Source organism: Cupressus sempervirens, chromosome 3 (assembly GCF_028749045.1).
Source record: "Cupressus sempervirens isolate cs-2001-9-10 chromosome 3, ASM2874904v1, whole genome shotgun sequence".
Lineage (NCBI taxonomy): Eukaryota > Viridiplantae > Streptophyta > Pinopsida > Cupressales > Cupressaceae > Cupressus > Cupressus sempervirens.
Genome location: NC_143120.1, coordinates 840,424,067 through 840,451,068, shown reverse-complemented (window position 1 = coordinate 840,451,068; position 27,002 = coordinate 840,424,067).

The window sequence follows — 27,002 nt, the reverse complement described above, 5'->3', positions numbered from 1 at the left end:
AAAAAAAATGAAAAAAAAAATGACAAAAGCCATAAATAAATTCAAGAGGAGATTTACCTTCAAATATAGAGACTTTAATATTTTGTAAAATAACATTGAAGAGGTTGTCAAATAGAGCACCTAGATATGGAAATTTATCTATTGGTTGACAATAGAAAAGCCAAGTGACCAAGTTCCTAAGGAAGTTGGAGTTAAGAAAAATGAACAAGGACAAGAAGTTCATGCCAAGGATGGTCATGTGGGAGGTACTAGAACATCAACAATATAAGAGGCCATAATTGATGATGAGTGGTAGGATGATCAAAATTTACTAGAGGTACAAGTGCCAAGTGTTATCCCTCCACATGTAGACCAAGTGAGTCATTAGGACTTAATACAAATTAAGGATGTTCCTAACAACTCTGCTCAGAAAATCAATCCCTTGATAGAGGAAGACTTAAAGAAACTTTTGATTGACTCCACCACTATAGCTAAATTATCTAGTAATCTTATATTTGTGAGAGTATATGAGATTGAGAAGGTAGAACTGGCATCTACAAAGGAGAACCCACAAGAATCATCCAAAGTACTCCCTCAATCGACATAAGCACAAATTGCAATGCCCATTTTGGTATATTAGGTGAAGGTTGCAGTGACACCAAATATCAACAAATTAGTGCAAAATCCTTTAATAAAAGTAGTATTAACTATTGAGAAGGATGGGAAAAAAGTACACATAGGTCAGGAAGCTAGCCCACTACCTATCTCACAATTGCAAGGTGAAGATGAAAACAAAGTGAGGGAGAAGGATGGGATTGAAGAGTCTGTTATGACTACTAAGACAAAGGAAAAAATTGTTGTAAAAACCTTGATTAACCTACCATCTTTTGTATCACCTCCTACTATTCAAGATCTTCAATGATTGATTACAGATGGTACACCCTTACAAATATCAAGGCTAAGTATGTTGAAGATGCATCTTATGGAGATGTAAACTTAGATGAGGTTATTGAACTACCAATGTTTGATATTGCATCAATAACCATAGAAAAAATGAGCATTCTATATGAAGTTCATGAAAGGAAGAAAAAACAAGAGTTTCTTAGATGAGAGCATAAGCAGAAACAATTACTTCATGACATCAGAGAGACATTTCTTGATGCTTTTGGTCTTCTAGAGCTAAGTGAAGAGAAACCAATCATTGAGAAACTAGAAAACATAGTTGATAAGATCAAGGATGAAGACCAATATTAAAATGTTAAACTTCTAGAATGGTCTAAAAATAAGTTTCACTCTAAAGTTCTTGAAAATATTTCTAGTGCTATTGCACTCAGATAGGTTGACTTAGCAACCAAAATGGGGGATGTGAAAAAGGTGTTGAAGAATATCTTTTGTCTATACATAAATCTTTGTGATGTCAATTTATTCACATCAAAAGTATAGAGTTTTATTGTTTGAATGCAAGGAGATCTATAGTCTATAGGTGCAACATTGAAACTATCTCCTAGTCTAAGCCAAACTCATTTTCAAAGACTACTCTCTACTCAAGGTATGCTAGTTGTGTTACAAGCATAAGATGCAAACATCAAAGATACATTGATTAGTATCTAGTCAATGTTGACCCCACACATGGAAGTATTGCATAAGAAACTAGAGCCTTTGCTGAAACATCAATGAAGAAAGATAATCAACTATCTACACATGATGGCCTAGTTGACCTTCCTGCCCATCTAGATATTCAATACCGATCTCTAGAGGTAGCATGAAATAACTAGGATGGAACATTAAAAATAATTATGGAGGTCCACAAAAAATTTATGGACAAACACACTATAAGTATACCACCCATGGCATAAGTTTCAAAAAAGGGAGATTATAAAGTTTTTGTAGATTGACAAATGCATAGTATAGTTTTGAGTTAGGGGAAGTACTGATGTAGAAATAGGGAACAACTTAAAATCACACACTTACTCAATAGGAGTACAAAATTTAGTTATAAAAAGGAAAAATCAACTTAGGGGGAGTTATGAAATTTTTAGGCAACATGGTATGATAAGTATATCATCAATTTTTGCATATTTTGTAATTTTGTATGAGATATAGATTATTTGAGTTATGCACATATGTTAGGTTGTATATGCATGAAAAAGTTTTTTTTCCATTCATCTCAAAGGGGGAGATTTTTGATCTCATTTTTCTTTTGATAACGTAGTGAAAAATCACTTAAATCATTACTAAATAGAACTTAGCATGTACCAAGTAGTGTATGCCAAGTAATATACATAGTGTCAAGCACTAGTATGTGCCGAGTAGATTACATTTGTTGAGTCATTCAAGTTTTGAGCAATTCATATATGTCGAGTGATTTAGATGTTGAGTAAAATAATGGATGCTAAGTCACTTAAGAGTTGAGTTACACCATTAAGGATATAGTGAATGTCAAGTATCAGAGGTTTCAAATGCTAAGTAAATGTTTTTGGGCATATTTGTTTGTAATGACACAAAATCCTATGTAAACTATTTTTGGGCCAACTTAAGGATTGTTTTATGATTATAGAAGATATCTATGAAGGTATATTGATAATCCCTATGTAGTACATGAAACTAATCAGAAAAAGGGATGTGTTAAACAAAAAAATAGATGAATCAAAATCATTGATTCTTACCTAACCCTAGCTCACCTAAGACATCTAAAGGAGGGAAAACCCTAAAGAGTTTGTGTGTTTGGATGAGGAGAGAAGGGTGAATACTAAGTGCAAAGATAGAGCATTCATAGTGACTAAGGAGGCTATGAGAGGGAAATGAATTGCAAAATTAGTTAGAGAGAACACAAAAGATTAGTTAAAGGATAGAGGAGACATATGTAATCAGGAGGATCAAGGATATACTTACAAAGAGGAGATCTAATATCTAGTAGAAAAAAGGACTAACCAAAGGATCAAAGTTAAAACATTCTAATAGGTGAATCAATTAAAATCTCTTAACAAAGTAGTCTTAATAGACTTTTGTAAATCCTTTAATAGGGTGCTTGATTTACTACAACTTGAAGTCCTCTAACAAGGAACAATTTTAGCAGGGTGTTGAAATCCTTTAACAAGGTAAGATTTAATAGCCTTTGTAAGCCTTTAAGAGGGTAGAACTTTCATAGGGTAGATCAAAGTTTATGATAAAAAAAATTATAACCTTCATTAGATACACTTTACAATTGCAGTAGTCAAGATTTGTGGGTGTCATCCCCACTCTAGTTTTAGCTTCTTATTGAAGGGTTTCTGGGTAACAAACTTATTGTGTTATGTGTTTTTTGTTTCATGCTATAGATGAACATGTGTAGTTATCTATTTCAATTTACATGCCAAATTGTGAGATGGACATGTGGTGAATATTTTAAGGTTAAAGTTTTGAAATACTAATTCACCCCCACCACCCTCTTAGAGTTTACTTTCCCATTGTTAATTTCAAAAAAAAATTATTTATTCTATTCTAGAGATATATATTCCACCACTTCTATAGATATTAGGCAAGTTGGATTTCATGTATGCAACCTATAGCTTACAATCTTACAAATTTGTAATGATGTAATTATTTCTTCATGAGGACCATACAACACTCCAAAAACATCTAGACCAATCCAGTAAATCCAACAACACCCACAACCTCAAATACAACACCCTCACAAACGATGTGAGGAAACCTTTATACACGGGCTCAATGCCAATGAATGACCAAGATTGAATTTAAATCAAGGACTAAGATTAAGCCACATAGGTCATTATTAAGGTTTTCTAACTACCTAGCTGCAAAAATTAAATGTCTACCCAATTATTATTCAAGTAGCACCATGTGGGTAGATAAAAAAATAGAGTAAACTAAATTATTTTATTAAAGAAGAAAATTTTCACAAACTTTTAAAATGTTAATCTATGTAAACTTTGATAAATAAAAGTTACAAAAGTAACTTTATGATTTTTTAAAGTTCTTGTTTATTTTTCTTTTCTTTTTTTTCCCCTTTTTCCTTTCCTTTTTTCCCTAGTTTCTTTTTTATCATATCTTTTTGCTTTATTTTTTCTCTTCTTTTTCTCTTTTATTTCACTTATTTTTCTCCCTCTTTTTGATGATGTAAGATAGCTCTTGCACTGTAGATGCTCTCTCTTCAAACACCAAGGGTGGTATTTTTTTTTTTATGATTATAAATTCAAAAAATAAAGTTGAGCAATAGTACCACCCTTTCAGATTGTTGGAACAAGTATCCTTAATTTCCAATCCATCTTTTCTCTCAACTTTCTCAATGTGAAATTAATTTCACTATAAAATTACCACCTCTTACAAGTGTGCCTCTTATCATCCTTTAAAATTGATGCATGAGCATCTTGAATTTAAAGCAATCTTGCATCAACCAAAAATATTTTTTGCTCATTTGAAAATTTTACTCTATTTAATTATTTTAGAGATCCTTTTGTCTGGTCAAGTCATCATTTAAAAAGTTTGGAATATGCCTATTTTGGTTCCTGTCTCTAGGTTAACAACTCATTTGGTTCTCTTTTACTCGAGTTATGGTTTATCTTCTTTCAAATAGCATATTTTTTCTAGTTTACAATGGAAATCTATGACCCTAGATCTATGATATTATGTTCAGCATTGTTATTGGAATCATGTGAGGATTTGAATAAGGACCACAATCTTTGAAGAGTGTTAGATCTATTAAGAAGTAAAGTCTACACCACACAACTAAGAGAGGGGGTGATGGAAAATTAGTTGAGCATAAATATCATTAATTACAAAACAAATAAACTGATTGTCAATAAGAGATTAAGAAACCATACACCATAACACACTTATTTTTGGCTCTCAACTTGAAATCTCTTGACCAGAGGGAAAACCTTGGTGAGGATGATTCCCATGAGATACTACACAAATATATTTAAGTTTCATATTAAATGACATGACCTTGTTAGTAGTCAAATATCATATATTTAGTACAATTGTCCCTTGTAGAGGAAAAATCCATGGTAGGATACCTTGAGCCCTTGTTATAAGGTTCCATCCCTTTTAGAAGTTCATGAGAACAAAAAGACACATTGTCCAAGTGTTCTAGTAAAAGTGAAAGATAGATATTTTAGGATAATATATCTAATAAACATAAACTAACTAATCTTTAATTTAATAGCTAATATTGTCCCTTTAAAGTCCACAAGGAATGATATATTCTACTCATACCTCTTATCTAGGAATCCAACAATAGCTCATCTCTTCTATGATAATCTAGCATTAAGCATCACATCTATACTTATTATTCCATGTACATAATCATCCCAATAAGTTACTTTATAACTTTATTTTATACTCATTACAAATAGCTAATTAGGTTGACCTATTAGGGCTTCTCCAATGTACAAAAAATTATGTACGAGCATGGTCAATGATACATACATTCTTAATAAATTATATAATTATTACCTAATGTTTTCCACATGATATAATACACATTTTACATTTGCTAATAATAAATAATTTATGACTCTTTTTATTAGAGAATGATGGTATGCTTTAAACATATAACTAACTATGAATAGGAAAAAAATATAGGCATTTACACTAGTTCTCTTTCCTTATGTGTCCCTATCTATTATATAAGAAAGAAAGTAATTATTTCACTTGTTTTTATCAATTATCTTTTATAATAAAATTAACTAGATTCTAAAGTTTAATGATCTTTATTTTTAAAATTTATTTCTATAGATTTATTTCTAATTTTCTATTGGTTAGCACCAATTTTCGTAGGAGTTAAATTATTCATAAACTTTAGAAAAAAAAGAAATTCATGGGAAACTTCTAGATCTCTCTAGTAAATTTTTCAGTGGGTAGATTACATTACCATAGCACTAAATATTTCTATCTAGTTATGGGAAATAAGATTGGTTATGCTACTTGATATGTAACTAAGGACTCAACAACTTTCTAAACAACCACTATGGGTATTATTCCTCAGTAGAGTATCCTAAGAAAAAAAAAAAGGGAGTGAAATGTAATCTAGCTTTATTGATGTGAATTGTTATAAATGGAAAATTTTGAGAGGGGGGTGGGGGTGGATCAATAATTCACAAAGTTTTTCCCAACTATGGATATCATTAAAATCTTTATAACTTGCATATAAAGGTAGGTTAATTAAGTTGAACAATAAACACAACCATAAAATAATACAAGACATAGCACCATTCTTTTTTAACCAGGGAAACTCTAGCCAAAGGAAAACCTCAGTGGGGATGGTACCCACAAAATGATCAATAAATCAAAACTATCTTGTGAAAGATATTGACCTTGTTAGGAGTATATTTGATATAGGAGCATCCTAGGGTAGTTTTAAATCCTACATGTTGAAGGTATTTTGGCTTTCAAGTTATGGACTTGGTCAAAAAAGGGGTGGTTCTTGCTCATTACTAGGAGTAGTGTTCATCGAGGAGCTCAGTCACTAAAGGGGGATCGATCACTAAAGGATCTCAACGTATACTATTGTTTGACATATAATGTTTCTCATATGTACTATGTTTCTCAAGAATACCTGTAGGAGCTCAATGGTGCTTCTAGTGGTTGCTGATGCTTGACAATGTTGCTTGTGGGATGGATTTCTCATGGATTTTTTCAAATGAGTTGGTGCATTTATTGTGTAATGATTGAGATCATGATGTGGATCAATTATGGGAGTTTTTTTGGACCTATTTGGGTTTTGGTTATTTATTTTGTGCATTTTATGAGTGGTGTAAACCTTTTAAAGCATTTGGTATTTAATATCTATTGGAGGTTGACTTGTGGCTCAACATGTATTTGATGTAAGGGTTAATTTAATTTATAACTTTCTAGGCTGACTTGTGGAGTCTTAAGTCAGTATCACCTAGCTTGGAGAAGAGGATGAGGTAGGGGAGTGAATTTTGAGAAGTGCTAGTAGCTGTGGTTTGGGAAACAAGGAGATTGCTTGGTGGCTTGTGAGGAAATGTTTAGATCTTCCTTCCAGCACCAACACCTACCAGAATGTGGATCAATACTACTTAGGGTTTGGGTTGGATCTTGAGGGTTCTTGTAGAAATATTACTAGCTTTATATTTGGTTATAAGTGGGATGACCTTATAGCCAGACACATTGCATGTAATCAATTAGTTTATTAGTACAGAGTTATGTTTGATATTATATCTATATCTTGTGTTGTGTTTCTACTATGTGGTTATTTCTTGGGGGCTAGTACTTATCCTTTGGGAATTCACCTACCTTGCACTACATTAGATGGCATCAGAGTAAAGGTTTTCCTCAATGTGTAAGATATATCATTGAAGTTGAGGCAATTTGTACTAGGACCTGGGGTGAAGATTATTAGAGTAAAGAATGGATCTGGTTGATCTTGTGGGTTTGTTGCCTAGGGTTTGCATAAATCTTGGGAGATGTCTCTAAGAAGATTGGATCCTAGGGTGATTGAGGATCTTTGTGATGTTTTGGAAGCAAGGATTTTAGAGAAGGTTAAAATAGATTTCATATTTGAGATGGAGTCGATGAAGAAAAATATCATGAGGGTTATTGTTGGTGTACCTCAGCATGTTGATACTGAGGATGGTTATGAGGAAGTTTCTTAAGACTTCAAGGTATTTGGATTGAGTAGTGAGCACATAATTGATCATTTGGGGAGACCTATGAAAGATGGGGCTGGTCAGTTTGCTAGATAAGGATTTAAGTTGAAGCTCAAGTATAAAATGGATGTTTCTAATTTCTCAGGTATGTTGAATCTCAAAGACCTATTTTATTGGATTGTTGAACTAGAAGACTACTTTGAGCTAGAGGATATTGGAGATGCACTTAGAGTGAGGTTGGTAGAGACTAAGCTAAAAGTGCATCCAACTCTTTAGTGGAAAGAATTTCAAAGAGATAGAGAAGAAGAAGGTGAAATGAAGATCACTTGCTAGAGATTAATGGTGACAAAATTGAAGGTAAAGTTTGTACCTACTGATTATGAGCTTGAGTTGTGTAAGAGGTTGCAGAACCAAATATAGAAGGATTTGTCCATGAAGGATTATACTGAAAAGTTCTACATGCTAAATATTCAACCTGGACATAAATAATTGTCTAAGGAGAAGTTAGCTCAGTACATTAATGGTTTATGATTCAATATTCAAGATGAGATTGGTATGCTGAAAATTTATTTAGTTGAGGATGCTTATTAGTATGCTTTGAAGGTAGAAGATAAGTTGAAGAGAAGAAATATCACTCAACAAAGGATAAACCTAGTACAAAAGATGAACCAAAACTTGTTGCATTAAGGAAGAGGATATGTAAAGTAGAAGATAAGGTTACTTGTTTTCATTATGGTGAAGAAGGACATTGACCTTATGAATGTCCTAAGGTTGGTGAAAGAAGAACTATTGTTGTGAATGAGGCTTAAAATGTATTAGTGAACTTGACAAGGGATATAGTTTGTTTGCTCAGCTACAACTATCTAGTAAGAGAGCACTAAATCCTTGTCAAAGGAATAATTTGTTCAAGACTCATTGTAAGTCTGGTGGTAAAGTCTCTAGTACATATAACCTTATTATGGAAGTGTTTCAATTTTTGATCCAATTAATAGTTCTATTGGCATTCAATCCCTGAGTCCTATCCCAATTTTCACTACTAGCCCTTCTATCTCCACTATTGTGTCTATTCCAAAGGTCAAACTAGTAATTACAGAATTTAAACAAAAGCATCTATTAAAACTTCTAATCACTAGAAAGGAAATTGAAGAGGACATTGACTTAGACATAGAGATAGTAATACCAAAGATTAACTATGACACTACTACCGTTGAAGAGATGAGATTTTCCAGTCAACTCATAGAGATGAAAGCTACACAGAAGTAGTTAAGGTCTGAAAGGGATAAGGAGTATAGAATAATTGAGAATGCAAAGGATATAATTACAGAAGCTATAGGTGTTGAAGTAGATTCCACTCAACATATTTTGATTTAGTTAGAAGAGGCAGTACAAAAATTTAATGAAGATCCTTCTAGACAAGAGAAACTAATTGAAAAGGCTGAAAGGAAATTTTATGACAAGGTGCTAGAATATATTGCTCAATAGATAGTAATCAAGCAAGTTTAATTGTCCACACTTTTGGGTAATTTTGAATTTTTTTTTTTAATAATGCAACATCATTTTTTGCCAAACTTTGTGATGTTTCTAGTTTTACTAAAGAAATAAAGGATAAGCTAAATAAGATTGACATTGATATGCAATCAAGTGCATGTAAGTTAAAGTTGGACTCCTCCTCCACAATCTCTCATCACACAAAAATTAGATATCTGGTAGATGTGCAGGTAGAACTATTGAGAGAGGAAGCAAGGATCCGATCTACACTAATAGACATCCAAAACATGATCCTTCCTATCATGGATACAATGCAGAAACATATTGCTCATTGCAAAACATTGATCCAAGATTAGAACTTCTCAGTTGTTGATCACATGATTCAATTATCAGCAGAAGTTCAAATTTTTCTCTCCACCTATCAAATTTTGTAGAAAACTTGGGATAATACTTTTGCCACCATCCTTGAGGCACATAAAGATTTTCTATCTCACTTTGGTGTAACCATATAAACTATATATATAGTCCTTTCACATTATTGTCAAAAAGGGGGAGAGTTATCAATATAAGTGAAAGGGGGAGTTAGCACTCAATAAAGTTAGCATGTGTACATAAGTATCTTTGTATATACATTATAAGTCATCAAGAAGATATATGTAGAAATGTATATGCAACAGTTCTACAAAGATCAATTTTGAAAAACCAAAATTCAGTGAGTCAGGTTATGTACATATGTTTTGGCTTATAAGTGTTTTGTCACTAATGCCAAAGGGGGAGATTGTTGGCATTATATTTTATTTTTCATTAGAAACAACACTTATTTGACTCTAAATGATTACAAATATCATCACTTAGTTTACAATGTATACCGAGCATTCAGTGGTTATCTTATAGGTTCATCACTTAAGCAGTTCACACCGAGCATTCCTGAAGCTACCAAGTGAGTGTGCAATCCAACAGTATCTATCGAGCCTACAATATTCATCGAGCTTCATAGTTTTTATTGAGTGATGGAATCTAGTGTTTACCAAGTGATGGAAATGTAGTGTTTACTGAGTGAAAGTAAGGCAAATGAAGGATTTAGTTTTTATCGAGTGACACTACATCTACCGAGTCTCCAATGGTTACCAAGTTCCAAGCTATGTTGTGTGGTTAGTATGGACTGAGCTTCTACTTCTCCCAAGTGCATGACAATGTCGAGTAATGCAATGGATGACGAGTATTAGAAGGTCACCAAGTCAGCTTGAAGAACTCGAGTTTTCTACTATTTGGCCGACTCAGTAATATTTTGTTCACTTGTGTTTTGGCCGACCTTGCAATTGTAATTATTGGAATGGTATATATGTAATGTATTATATCATCTAGAATGTATGAGTATGTATCAGGGAATTGACATGTAATGCTTTGAGAAGAATAAATGAAAATTAGCAACAGAGCAAAGTATTCAGCAAGGTCTACAAGGAGCTATAAAGATTCATCAGTCATAAGAGGTGATATATACTTCAAGGATCTAATCAACAATCATGTTGTAAGAAGATCCATTGTTTCATCCTAACAAGTGAATTAGTTTTGTAAATCCTTTAACAAGGTAGACTTAACAGGCTTTTGTAAATCTCTTAACCGAGTGCATACTTCAGTGTATGTTTGTAAATCCTCTAACAAGGTGGACCTAGCGGTCCTTTGTGTTCCTAATAGGGTAGATCACCAGAAGTGGTCAATGTAAGCCTTAATAGGCCAACTTTATATTTCAGTATTGAAGTTTGTGGGTATCATCCCCACCCCAGTTTTACTTTCTATTTGGAAGGTTTCTAGGTCACCAATCACTGTTTACATGTGTTATGAATGTTTGATCTTTGATAGAGGTAGTAGATTAGATGAATGAATGGTGAATAGTATATATGGTTAAAGTGCTGAAATTGTTTCAATTTTTTGAAGTTACTGATTCACCCCTCCCCTCTCAGTAACCTATCATATCTTGAATATTTTGAACGAAAAATGTATTAGTGAACCTGACAAGGGAGATAGTTTGTTGGCTCAGCTACAACTATTTAGTAAGAGAGCACTAAAACCTTGTCAAAGGAATAATTTTTTCAAGACTTGTTGTAAGACTGGTGGTAAAGTCTCTAACATGATTTTGGATTGTGGTAGTACATATAACCTTATTGTGGAGGAGATGGTTCGAAAACATGGTTTGAAGAGAATTAGACATTGCTATCCTTATAGGATTGGTTGGTTATAGGATTTTTATTCTTTGGAAGTAAGGTAAAAATGTCTTATTAATTTCTAGATTGCATAGTACAAGGATCAAGTGTTGTGTATTGATACTATGGAAATGAATATTTGTCACATATTACTTGGTATACCTTGGTAGTATGATTGTGTCAAGAATGCATTTACTATTGAGAAAGGTGGAAGGAATAATTTGCTAATTCCTTTGTAAAATGAATAACTTGGTACAAGGAACTTGAGTATTGGTAGCCAAGTTGAGTTGAAGGATTCCAAGAGGGTTAGAGATTAGTGTGGAAAGAAAATTTATGGCACACTGAGGATGGATGTGAAGAAGAAAAACAAGTGAAAGAGTGTACAAGTTGAAGAATTGAAGGATATGTATGTGAAGAACTAGTTTGGTATTTATGTGCTAAATCCCAAAAGATGTTCTTCTAGCTAGTAATAACATGTTTTGACACCTGGTGTGTCCAATGCAGGAGAATTCATGGGTAGTTGGAAATCCTACATGTTTGTGGGATTTAGGCTTTGGATTTGGAGACTCGATCACCAAAGGAGTGGTGCTTGATCATTATTGGGTGTAATTTTGGTCTAGGAGATTAGTTGGTGAAGGGCGCTCAGTCACTAAAGGATCTTGACATGTCCTATTTTTTGACATATACTATTTCTCAACATGTACTATGTTTCTCAACAATTCATGTGGGAGCTCAATGATGCTTGTGGTGGTTGCTGATGCTCAATAATGTGGCTTGTGAGATGGAGTTCTCATGGATTTTTTTAGATGACTTGCTGCACTTTTTTCTTGAGGATTGAGATCATGATGTGGATTGATCATGGGAGTTTGTATGGACCTATTTGGGTCTTGGTTATTTGTTCTATATGTATTTAATGAGGTTTGTTAACCTATTAAGTAATTTGGTATTTAATATCTATTAGAGGTTAACTTGTGGCTCAACATGTATTTAATGTAAGGGTTAATTTAATTTATAACTTTCTAGGCTGACTTGTGATTTAGTTGGGTATAAGTAGAGGGGTCTTGTGGAGTATTATGTCAGAATCATCTAGCTTGGAGAAGAGGATGAAATAGAGCAGAAAGGCTTGAGAGGAGCTAATAGTTACAGCTTGAGAAACAAGGATATTTCTTGGTGGCTTGTGAACACAAGTTTAGATCTTCCTTGGAGGTTATTACTAGAGTGTGGATCTATACTAGCTAGGGTTTGGGTTAGATCTTGACGGATCTTGTAGAACTATTACTTGTTTTATATTTGGTTGTAATTGGGAAGGCCTTACAACTCAACACATTGCATACTATCAATTATTTTATTATTAAAAAGTTTTTTTCTATTAGATCTTATATCTTGTGTTATGTTTCCACTATGTGGTTATTTTCTAGGTGCTAGGATATCTCCTTTGGGGATTCTCTTGCCTTGCACTACATCACTATTACATTTGTATAGTGTCTATGTCCTTGTTAGATGACTAGACCTTGTTACAAGCCTCAACCCTATTAGGATTTTTTATTACAATTTAAAAATGTATGCAAGATTATCATGTTTCCCAAACATGAAATATAAAATGATATTCTACAATACAAAGAGAGATAAACATAAAAATGTCTTTACTATTGATATCTTCAATATTTGATTTGCCTTTTCTTTTCTCTTCAAAATTTTGATCATATATTGATATTGTACTACTTATACATCAAATATCATATCATAAAAGTGTGCATATAAATATTATAACATTATATTACAATGTCACATAAGCACACCGCAAAAACTCTCTCAAAAATTCTTTCGTTTATACTAATTTTCCTATTAGGTTAGCCTTCATTCCTTTATACATTTTACAAAATGAAAAACAATAATTTCCCCACTTAGGGTTAACATCTAGGATGTAATCCCTAGTTAGTCAAGTAATTATTTTTTCCAAACAATTTTTCTTTTCTAACATAGAATATACAATTTCTTAACTTTGTCATGTTCATTTTGTTGATTACTATAGCTTGAAAAATTGCAATAACTCATTATGTACTCTCAATAGTTTCTCATGCTCATAGGTCTAGTATCTTGACATAATATACTATTAATAGGAAATTGTGCATGTATCAATAATACCTCTATGAACTACACCAACATAAACTCTAACTATGCAACCAGATAAATTGTATAATACTTAGACAATATTCTAAGTCATTCTGCCAAAACTTTATCTTCATGCTTTTCTCACTTCATATTGAGTATATTTTTTCATAGATCAAAGAATTATACCATCTACCCTAGCCAAATTTCCAACAATATCCCCCTTTGGCATTGATAAAAACATATGGCAAGATTGGCTAAGTCCCAAAAATGCAAAAGTTCAAAACTTGTGAGATTCTTCACATGACCATTACAAAATTTTAAAATGTCAAAAATGTGGATAATTTTTTGTTTGAACCATCTTATCTCCTTATATTTTCTAATTATAATATTAAATATTCATCCCCTTTTGATTATACTCTATCTTATATATTCTTTACATATTAAAAAATTTGTTCCTTCATACATTTACATATGATTTTCCATACAATACTCCCCCTTTGACATCAAAGAAAAAGGTGAGTCAAATTAACTATATACAAATCAAAACTATGCATTTTCCTTGTTCACGCTAAAGGATTTTGTGGCAATGTAAGGAAGACAAGAAATATTCTTCTCAATCTTGTTAAGACTTCATTCCATGATGTCTTTATTGAATCTGAGACTATCAAGACATAATCAATAAGATGCTAGCTTAGTAGATTGAAAATCTAGATAACTAAACTACTAATAAGATGTCTTAGCTTTCAGACAATCTTCAAGTTGTCTATGAACAATATCAATCTTTAATAATAAGTATTCCCTTAACAAACATAACCTCTACAGTAATTTATCTTACTAACACATTATAGGTCAATTTTTGAGATTTTATTTTGATCAAGCCCTTAATAGGCTTGTTGAACACATTTTTTTTGTTTTTATGCCTGATTTGGTCAAAATTTTGACCAAATGGGGTTCATAAAAAATAAAATAAACATGTTCATCATTTTTTATTTGGTGGATTTTGTTTAGTGGCAATCTACAACATGGGAGCCATTTTAGGTTAGTGCCTTGGGCCTTATCTATTGTGCCTCAATGTATGCAAGATAATTTATGGCCCCATTTTTGTTCCTCTTTAGTGATTTGGATTTTCCATTTGATAACTGTATGTGCTTGATTATCTCATGCAAGGTGCTCCAAGGTCGATTACATTTTCATGAAAGAAATTTTAACTTTCTTGTTTTCTCACCAAGATTATATTTCCATGAGGAATTTTGTAAACTGGCTAAATTAAACAAACTTAATGATGAGTTTTTTTTTAGGTATTTGAAGCTTTGAGTAATGGAATTTTGAGGGTTGGGATGTTTAACAAACTAGATGGTGAATTCTTCTGTGTAGTTGCAGTTTTAAATCATGTCACTCTCATTAATTCACTAGTTTCTTTCTTTGGTCACATAAATGAGTTCTTAAATAATATATACTGTTATTCATATTTTTTAACCTAGGATATAACTAAACCCAAATTAAAAGTTTTATAAATTTAAAATTGTAGGGCACATTGAGCCTCCCATCATGTGTTGTGAGGACTTGCACATTATCAAGACCACTAATGTTGATCATTGGATTGTGTTCCACTCAAGCATCTACAATTATTTTTCATTAAATGTAACACATAAATGGATTATGGTGTTATCATGTACTCAATGTAGTTTGATTGTTTCAAATTATAATCGATCTTAGATGTGTCAAGATGGCTTAGATGACTGCTTTGACTCAATTAATCTTGTCTTGTGTAGATTCCACTAGACATGTCTTGGAAAATATATGGTAAAAAAAAACTAAACCCTATATATATATATATATATATATATATATATATATAGAGAGAGAGAGAGAGAGAGAGAGAGAGAGAATAACTACATAAAGCTACATGAGATTTTCCTAAACTTGTGAGAACTAACTGATAAATTATAACATTATTGTGACTAGGTACATCATATGCATCTATGGCATTTTTCTAAAATAAGAATATTCTTCAAGGGAATGTAAAGTATGGTTCTCAACTTTAGTTGTAGCAAAAGTAAAGTAGAGTCTACAAGCCCTTTCACCCTTTACTTTCTTAGTAATTCAACCAACTTAATAGATTTAAGGAAAAAGATGAGTGTTTAATGATGCATGTGATTGCTCCTTTGCTCCATATTTATATCATTACATTACTTCAGCTAAATATGTCTAAGATGGTACAAAGATGGTGAAAAGTATGATAGCTTCATTTGGTTATTGTCACCTAAACCTATTTTTCTTGACTTTTTGTGTATCAAAATGGACAAGGATATTTTCTTATTTTAATGAAAATTTATATTTAACCAGAGATTTAAAGAAGAGTATCAATTAGACACAATCTTAATCAAAGATAATAGCTATATGAAATGAAACAAAAACATCTATCAAGTTCTGGAGAAACACACTTCTATGCTTAGGCATGAACATAAGCCAAAATATATGAGACCAAGAATTGGAGAAATCAAAAGGAAAATACCAAATCAGTTATAATAATTTATTCCCAACCCCAACATCCTACAAATCATCTCATTTCTTGGTCAACTATTGCCCCCAATCACATACTAAGATTTGGTTTAAAATAATAATAGAATGATAGTACAGAAGGTGCTATTTTTTTCTTACCATACTCAATCTCTATTATGAAAGTGTCAAAAATAGTATGAGGTTCATATTGGACTACTTCATTTTGAAATAGGCTATTGCTCTTTTTCTAAGTTTAATACTAGTGAGTTTCAATCTTTGGAGTATTTAGTCACTCTATGTTGGGTATCAAACTTGTAGTAAGTCCCACGCTAAGATTTCCCATGTTAAGATGTTTATGTGTTATACTTTATGGCTACTCTTACATCAAGGTATCGAATTGGTGAAAAAATTCATGTCATAGTCTTTTTCATTTTAATTGCACTTTCATTCCAAGTAGTAAACTTTAGAGAGTCTATTATCTACTTTATGGTTATCAAACATGGTTGAGTTTAATATGAAGGTTATATCAAATTAACTCCAAGCTTCACACATCATTTAAATATCAAGAATCTTTGAATTTGATCCTTAAGTTGTAGGAAAGTCTCTATATTTTTAATCAAGCATTAGCATAATACATTTTCTCATTAATTTTTTTAGTTTTCATAGGAGGTACTAAATTTATGCATATTTGATTTGTATAACATGAAATTCTCACTCTAATTATTTTATAAAGCAACTATACATCTATGCATTGAACTATTGTATTCATTGTTCCATATAGCTATCAAGGACTATCATAAGATGTTGAGAAGTAATCCTAAGTCCAAGACATATGCCCTAAGTTTTCCTATATGGAAATGAGTGTGATCATCTACTCATAAGTTCTACTAGTTAGTAAACAACAACCTCTTGTTCAGTACTAGGGTTAGTAGTGATTGCTTAAGTCAGCACTACATTCACCATTAGGGTAATTGTAGGAACTCTTTAGTTAAAGCATTGAAAATGATCTCAATATTTTATTCTTCATTTTTCCTTCTCCAAGTTCAATGGCTGGCTTTCATTTTGATTGGACTCATATTTGCATTTTCATATTTGATACATTGTTTTGTGTTGTAGAATTTACTAATTGAGACTAATTTCCTTGCATTCCACATTAGGAACATCTTAGGGAATCAAGATGTAAAAATTCCCCATAATCATGTATCATTTAGTGGATATGTTGGAAAAAGTAAATGAATGTTAGTTTTTGACCTTTTATTTTGACCATAAGAAATTTGTGCTACACTACTAAACAAACCAAGTGTTGAGTGAATTTGATGGAATACAACCTTTGGGGCAAGAATAAAGAAAAAACTCATTAGACATGGTGGTATGATTTATTTGATGTTATTTATATCCATACTACACACAAACACCAGCTTACATATACTCAAGGAATATGACTTGACTATAGAAAAACCAAACTATTTTAGTCAAAATATCTTGTCATGTAACAAACATAGATTCCCAGTGATATTTCATGCATTTAAAGGAGAAAGAAAGCATGGGTAATTTTTTTTTTTTTCCAGATAAAACTCTCTCTACATTATGAAAATTTATATTCATATTTGATCCTTTTTTTGAGTAGTCGATTACAAGATTTTAAAAAATTGAGTCTACATATGCATATGTTATACCCAAAATGCAAAAATTAATCATTTCTAGAAAATTTGGATAACATAAAGATACTAAAAAATCTTTTCCCTTGTAGGATTTTCACACTCTATACAATCTCAATCCCTTGTTAAGTATATGAGTAGTACAATGATAATGTAGGTTATTTTCTATAATACTCACTTTTTTTTGTTCTTTATTAGTGTACTTCAGATCAATAGTGAGCACTTTTCCTAAGGATCTGCATGCTTCATGTTCCATAATGAGTTGCTCAATGAACTAGTCCAAATGTCAAGTGTTGGTATGTGAAAGCACTCTTTTTTCCTTTGAATGGAACAAACTCCACACTCTTCTAGCTCAAAATCTTCTTTGATATTTGAACAAGTTTCTTCATGTTTATCTTGCTTGCACCGTCTATCTGTAGGGATGATGTATCTGGAAACCCTATTGTCTATAGACAAAATAAAGAAGGGATAAAAATGTAATTGTCATTTTTTGTCCACAATAGCAGTTGGGCCATAAACATCTATTAACAAAAACTGAATGTCAAAACTAGTGACAAATAGAGCTTTCCAATTGAGTTTAGACTTATGTAGTTGAATATTGATCAATCTTAGGTTCCATAAAACTACAAATCCTATCAATGCACCATTAACACCAATTTGAAGCAAATGCCATTTTTTTCATTTAATAATGTGGACTCAAACATTGACTTGGACAATCTAGTTTCTTGTAACATTACAATGTCCAACCCAATAGCATCTAATTGTTCCTTGATCTGGGTCCTTTTATCTAACATTCCATGTGCAAAGCTTCACAGCTCCTGAAATGACCAAAATGCTCTTCTTGGGAAATTTTCAATTGCATATTTTCCATGAAAAGTTGATTAGATACCATCACCTATCTCTTATTTAATCTTTTCTAACTTAGTTTTCCTTCCTCTCTTCTTAGGAGGCAATCTTCAATTGCCTACAAGCATATATGAAATAATTCAAAAGAAAGTTTAATACAATTTATTTTAGTAATTTGAGCACCCCCTAATGATGATGAATAATTAATCCTACCAAAAGAAATCTAAAATTACATTGATTGCAAAATCAAACCAAGAATAGCATATTTACTATGAAGCATTCAACGATGCAATGTTTAAATGTGACAAAAGGATTGAATATATTTAGTAGGACCTCTCCACTTTGTTCTACAATCTCACTTCTAAAAAGAAAGAATACAATTAACCACTCTAAAATATAGGAGTCATTTCCTTGCACACACTTAAAGTCTTGCTAAACAAATAAAATGCATATCATATTAGGTATGGGATGATTCTTATCATAATGTTAATAGGTAATTCACATTTTTTTTTTAAAAATGTTTATACTTCATTACAATAATTGCTTTATTTTTAAGCTACAAAGATTAGATAACATTTCCTCTCTCATCTAAATATTCAAAGAATTTCTAGGTAAGATTAACAAAGAAAAATGGGGTAAAACTAAAATCACTTATAATTTATGGTATAACTAATTTTTTTGGTGAATTTTTTCAAATATGGGATACAAGAATATTCCTCTGGCATACAACATTTAACAATAGGTGAAAGTTTAAAAAATTCCCTAAAGAGATTAATGGTCAATACCCATTGTCCCTAATAAATTGTCTCATAGTTGCTCTAGCCTCACTAGGCTTTCCTTCCTCTCTCTTCTCCATTTCATGAGCCTAAAAATATAAATATGGATCAATGTGAATCAGTGACCTCCTATAGACCAAGAATGAATGATTCCATTCAGAAAATTTGACCCACAATCTTCCCTTGTTGATTGCTTACTCAAACATCGCATTTTAAGGCTAAATGCATAGTCATATTTAGCCTAGGGCATCAGATTTGAAGTGGCTAATGAGATTTTCCTATCTCGAGCCTTTGAATTCTAAAAACACATCCTACCTACTTTCATTTCATTGAAGCGCAACAATTTTCAATGGTGAAATTGTAAGTTATGGCCATTTCTTCTTTTCAAACCCTTGAAATGAGGATTTTAGACTTGTAGCCAAAAAAATTTCTATAACTACCTTGAAACTCAATAAAATTAAATCAAATCAATTGAAAATGAAAGGTAACATTGGATCCAACTTCACATGTGCATCATATATCTGTACCAATCCATACATAGCCATACAAAATAATTTTGCTCCAAAAAACATCTTTTTCCCTTCATAGAATGTTGATTCTTCTATATAACTTGATGACCAATTATGAAATGGACACAATCAGTCCTAAATACCTTCATCCAATCCATTCAAACCAATCTTTTATGGTATGAATGCTAGAAGGCCAAAAAATCATTTTTGACAACTTCTCCAAAATTGCATTTTTCGCATATTTGCAATTTCTTGTCAAATATGACAACTTTTTGCATTTTTAATCCTAATGGACAACAACTGATACAAAATATTTAGAAATATTAGAAAATTCATATCTAAGGTGAAAATAATATGTTTTCCATTATTGAACACCAAAACACTCAAAAACCAAGAATTAGGCATTTTAGTGATGAAGTATAGAAACCAGTGAAATAAAAAATATTTAAGAATTTATATTTTCAAGAGGAATTAAGAATGAAGTGACACAAAGAAGGATATTAACAAAGAGAATTGTAAGAAGACAACTTTTTATTGATTATAATATGAGTAAATTTGAGTGAGGCAACCAAAATTTTCTTTCAAAAATATATGTCCAGATATAAGCATTAAGTACAACATGACCAATGTTTTTGTAGATATACACATTAATTAGACCAAAGTTTTCTTTCAAAACCATATGAGCAGATATAAATATTAAGTAAAACATGTTCAATATTTTTGTAGATATACACATTAATTACACCAAATTTTTCTTTCAAAACCATAAGTGTAGATGTAAACATTAAGTACAACATGTCCAATAATTTTGTAGATATATTTTCTTGTAAAGAAAGAACATACCTGAAAATATGAACGTAGAAAAAAAGGAATGAGACAATTGCTAGATTGCGGTCTCAGTTCTAAAGAAAAGTTGATAAATGTAATTGTCCTTGCAAAAAGTGTAAGGTCTTAAAGAATCAAAGAATTCTAATGACACCAACTGAGAGTCATTGTAGGAAACATGGTCATGTTGAAGGGGACCATGATTTTTGTCGATTGGTGAATGTGGATTTCCAAATGAAGGAACATGGAGGTGTGACTATCTAAGATAAGGATAATGCTCTTGTGGAAGAAGATGATAATGTATGAGAGGACCTGATTGAAGAAGATTTAAGGACACTTGCAACAAATGATACAACCATTTCCACATAAACCATAACACATCTAAAATAAGCACAGAAGTAAAATCCACATGCAAGAGAATAGACAACATACCCACAAATTGTGACACAAGATATACCTTGGGAAACTTTCATTAAGGGAAAGAACCTAGCCTCCAAAAGCATCCATCACCATGTATTATTCAACAAAATATTTTTCCAATACAACCATGGGAACCTTCAAAGCCATAGCCAAAACTAAGAAAACTATATGAACAAGCTTGAATCCACACATCCCATTCCATGCTTCCAACCTTCACAAATGCGCTCTTGGCTAACCTGTCAAGCCTTGTCTCACTTGACTCTTTCCCTTTTTCCCTTCTATCTTTTCTCTCACTACACCAACAACTACCCTTGTGGCTTCTTATATAGTAGCAAGTTCCACAAAAACACTAACTGGTATTACATAAACCATGTGCTACCTAACCCATTGACCCCACATATAATATTGGGTATTTAATTTCTTTTCCCAAATATTAAATAATTATATGAAATATTATCACAATGTTACAATACAACTCATCAAGTATATCCCATGGGAATCTTTACATGTTGCACGTCTATCTAGATACAACATTACATAATAAAATAAAATAATACAATATAACAATATTATGCAATGTGTGCAAAACCCATTATCTCAACAATCTCCCACTTGTTGCATACATTGTGTAGGGTCAATCTATAGTCACATAAATGAACAAGGGAAGAATCCCTCATAGCACATCCACCATCATGGTTCAAATTACACCATGTGCTCCATCTTGGTATTTGAAACAAAATCAAAGTATCCAGCATCTCAAACATGAATGATCTCACCTCTTATAATTCCATTTCCATCAGACATACATAGAAGCCATCTAAAGAGAAAGCCACCCAACCTGTCACATTAGAAGATCATAAAATCTTGTATCAACTGAAATGTAAAGCACAAAAAACCTATTCCAAAGGTAATATCATGTATCTATAGTTACCAAAATATCCATAGCTGAAATAGCACCTATAGCAAGTGCCAAAACTGTCCAACTATCCATACCTCTAAAGGTATACCAAGTAAATCTCACATCATCAACATATCCAATCTGTAACTTGTAATCACAAGTCTCAAGAGTAATATCTACCACATATATACCAAGAAGCTCCCACTACAAAAGATAATGTCAAATCTATAACCAATCCACTCACAACATCTCAAAGAAGTGAATCCATGTAGTATCAAGGACTTCCATAACACATTAACCAATAACCTACAAGAATAACTCTCACAACAAGTCTCCAATAGTCTCCCAAGCTCTCTACTACCAATAGAGTAAAGAGATAAAGGAATAACCATATCATCTCTCACATGACATACATGAGTGCAAACCAGTGATCACAATCTCTAACCAATCTAAAATACAATGTGAGTGAAACTAAATATCCAGGAAGATAACAAAGACCAAAGAGAAACCATGAAAATCATAACTTGTATCATGTCATTCTACACACACCTTTAGATGTAAACTTTTCATGTATGATCTACTCCATAAAACCCCAAAAAGAAGCCACAATAACACCCAAACCATACCATATAACTAATCATTGATGTAAGCCTCTCATAAGAAGATCAAACTCATAAACCATTCCTAAATCAAGGAATAACCATTGCTAATCCAAGGAAAATTCCCAATATATAAAACCACCTCTCAAATGAACCCTCCATAACTAGCTCATGTACCATATCTCAAGATCCACATCCATGAAAAAAAGAATAAAGATAATGCACCTAAGAGAAACAATGGGCTATACGTCTCAAGTAGAAAAACCTCTAAGTAGACCAAGAGTGGGTAATGAGAATCCTTATCAAGATATCCAAGTCTCCAACCAAGACTCATCTAAGAACAATCTCCTCTCAAGTCCATATCAGGTGAATGCCCCTCAAACTTCATGCTGAAACCATCAACTATCTCAAAAAATACTTCTCTAATCAGAAGAGAAATCATCATCACCACCATTTCTAAGTATCCATGAGCACTTGTAACCAACCAATCTATGCCAACTCCAAATGCAACATAGGAATATCATGAAGTATTTAGCTTAGCATCAATGTACCCAATACTAAGAAACTAAACCAAGACCAATGCCAAAGCTCCAACCATGGCCTTAGGAACATAAACATGATAACATGATCTTACCATCTCAAACAAAGAGATAACATGCTCCATATGAACATACTATAGCATGTCACAACTCTAAACATGTATCGAGAGTATAGCATGAAATAATAATAAAACCATCCTCACACCAAGGATATCATGTCAAATGAAAGCATAAACTGCACCTTTAACTAGAACCCTATGAGTCCTCTAGATGCAACCATCTCCACACACCATGAAGAAAACCATCTTCACATACCATGAAGAAATATCTCCACACACTATGAAGATAACCAAGAACTCCATGAGTCCTCAAGATCTAGCCATCTTCGCACACCATGAAGATAACCAAGTGCACCATGCAAATGACAAAGATACTTCTGCAGCAAAATAATCTAAGACAAACCTCCAACATCTGCAAACACTTAATAAATATATCAATGCCAAAAAAATCCCACTCAATTGTGATACTGAGTCACCCATGGCATTATAAAATCCATCTCCTACATCAAGATTTCCTAGGTCTATAGTGACACAACCAAAGTGTCAATACCAAGTGAAACCAAGATCTAAAAAATTAGGAAGATACAAATCTAAACTAGGAACTAATCCTGCACTGTCACCCCATCACTATCACAAACTCCCACTAAACCTTGTATCCAAGCTATCCAAGACATCATGATGAAAAAATCATCCTCTAAAAATGAGAATCAACCAAGGTATCAAACCATCAAAAAACTCAAAGTGCGCATCATAAGCTCCTCAAAAGAAAACCAAATAACCATGATCCTTAACCAAGAAGATATACCACCATAACCAAATCAAGAATCCAAGCCAATGAACATCAAGGATTTACTTGTATATACACTCATGCCATGTCAAAATCTATGACACCATTATCACATCCTTGAACTGAGAAACTAACTCTCAATATGTCCAACTTGTAAGCATAAAATAGTCAACCACAATCCTCTACCATGACTATACCTAGTAACAATATCTCATCCCTTCTACATGAAAATAAATCAAAAAATCATGTGACTTAGGGCATAGACAACTCAAACCCAAGCCACCAATCGGAATATGCATCAATAATGAAAGATCAATAGGCAAAGACAACCCGTAACCAAGCCATAAATGTAACTTGTAAGTATAGACTGCTTACAACACTATACAACTTGTAGACCCAACAAGTCATCATACATATTCAAGTCAAACACTATTAACCATATCATCATGAGACCAATCTAAAATTTGAACCGAGTATACAATGACATCAAATCTTAAATCTCCAAGCATACAATGTTATAAACTCACAATGTTAGCATAGTCAATATATAGCATAAACTATTCAAATTAATATATAACCAAATAAACCATGCCAAACTTGCACCAAATCTAAACCAATTTGTAGTTTTTTCCAAGAGCTTTCTGTTGACTACTTGAAGTCCAAAATCTGACTTTGTATGCCCAAGTTATGCCTTAATATTTGCTCAAAATAAACAACATCTAAATTTTGGGCTCTTAAAACTTGAAAAAATTTCAAAATCATAGAACCAAACCCACGGCAAGTTATAGTGCTCTCAATTAGCTTTCCAACACTTGCAAGAAGTCTAAAATCTAATATCCTAAGAGAAAGTTATGGTTGTTTTACTAAGCCAATCCTTTTACCATTTTCATTGTGATTTTTTTTTTTTGATGAAATTTGTTGATGGGATTAAATTTGATAGCCATCATAGGTTGAAACTAAAAAACTCTTTCATTTCCTCTGAACATGGACAAACTAGGGCATATTATATATCAAAATTTATGGAAACATCAACCTAGATCCAATGGTGAGGTCTATTTTTACCTAGGATGTCATTTCTACAAGCTACCCCCTAAAACTTCATTTAAATGAAACATCCAAAAAACCTTTTTGTCTAACAATTTTACATGCCCAAAATCTTCCAGCATCCCATCATAACAAAAAACCCAAAACCCTTAGATCTACACTAAATGACTCATATATCTTGCCCTTTCTTTTAACCTCTCATGCATTCTCATGAATTCAATCTAGGGTTAAAATAATAAAACCATAGGTCTAGTACCACTTGTAAAGAAAATTGCAATAAATAATATAACCATTTCCATAGAACTTATAACACATCTCAAATAAACACAAAAGTAAAATCCACATGCAAGAGAATATACAACATACTCATAAAATGTGACACAAGATATACCATGGAAAACTCTCATTAAGGGAAAAAGCCCAACTTCCAAAAGCATCCATCACCATGTATTATTCAACAAAAAATAGTGTATCAATACACCTATGAAAACCTTCAAAGCCATAGCCACAACCAAGCAAACTATGTGAACAAGCATGAATCCACATATCTCATGCCATGCTTCCAACCTTCACAAATGCTCAATTGGCTAACCTATCAAGCCTTGTCCTGCTCAACTCTTTCCCTTTTTCCCTTTTGTCTTCTCTCTCACTACACCAACAACTACCCTTGTAGATACTTATGTAGTAGCAAGTCCCACAAAACCATCAAGTGGTATTACATAAACCATGTGCTGCCTAACCCATTGACCCCACATTTAATATTGGGCATTTAATTTATTTTCTCCAATATTAAATAATTCAATGAATTATTATCACAATGTTATAATACAAGTCATCAAGTATATCCCATGGAAATCTTTACATGTTGCACATCCATCTAGATGCAACATTACATAATAAAATAAAATAATACAATATAACAATATTATGAAATATGTGCAACATAGAAGATGGTATTGGCATAGTTGATGAAGATGATCATAATGATGGTACTAGTGCATCTGATAATGATGATGAAGATGGTCTTGATATACCTATACTTGAGAAGGCATATGCTAGGGCTCCCAAACAACTCTTCTCTCTACTATAGTGTTGTTGGTGAACTTGAAGGTTATGAATGGTTTATCCAATGTAGCATTGTCACATATGCTAAGGTATTCCATTTTTCCATCTTCAATGTTATCATACCATTACTATTCATTATACTAACAATTAATTTTTTTTTTGTCAATAGATATGTGAGTTTTTGTTACCACCATCAAAAATTCAACCTTGTTCATACCTAGAATTATCTACCATTATGAATCAAATTGGAATGAAGTATAAGACAATACATGCATGTAACAATGATCAAATTTTATACCATAAACATCATAAATTTTCAAAAGAATTTCCTAATTGTCATATTAGTAGATATTGGTAAAATCAAATAATAAAAAAGGTGTCTCAAAAGATTCTTTGGTACATTCTCATTATTCCATGTCTTGAACAATTATTTAGGTGCACTAGCTTGGGACAATTTATGGATTACCATGCATGTAATAGAAGTCAAGATGATATTATGTGAATTCCTATGGATGATTCTACATTTAAAGAGATAGAAAAAACATGGCCACACCTTGAAGATAAACCTCATCATCTCAAGCTTTAATTAGCAGCAGATGGTGTTAATCCATTTGGAGATATGAGATTTGTTTACTTAGTGTGACCTATTTTTGTTGTTAACAATAACATTCCTCCTTGGATGTCCATAAAGAGGGAGCATATAATTTTTTCAATGATTGTACCATGTATTGTTTCATTTTATAGTTATCTAAATTAATTTATAAATAGTTCTTCAAAATGATCATAATAATTATGTAATATTTTTGTTCATTCAAGTACTAGGTAAGTACCAAGTTAAAGATAAAAATATGTATATTGAGCCCCTTATTGATGATTTGTTGAAGTTATGGAATTGGGTCATTATGTATGATATTTCTAGACCAATAGGAAAAAGATAATTTCAATTCCATTCAATTCTTGTATGGACAACATATGATCGCCGTGGGCTAACTCATTTTTATGGTAGGTTATATTGTTAAGGTCACATATTTTTAATCTGTTATAGTGCTTACACATTATTATTGTATTTTTAAGTCACTCATGAT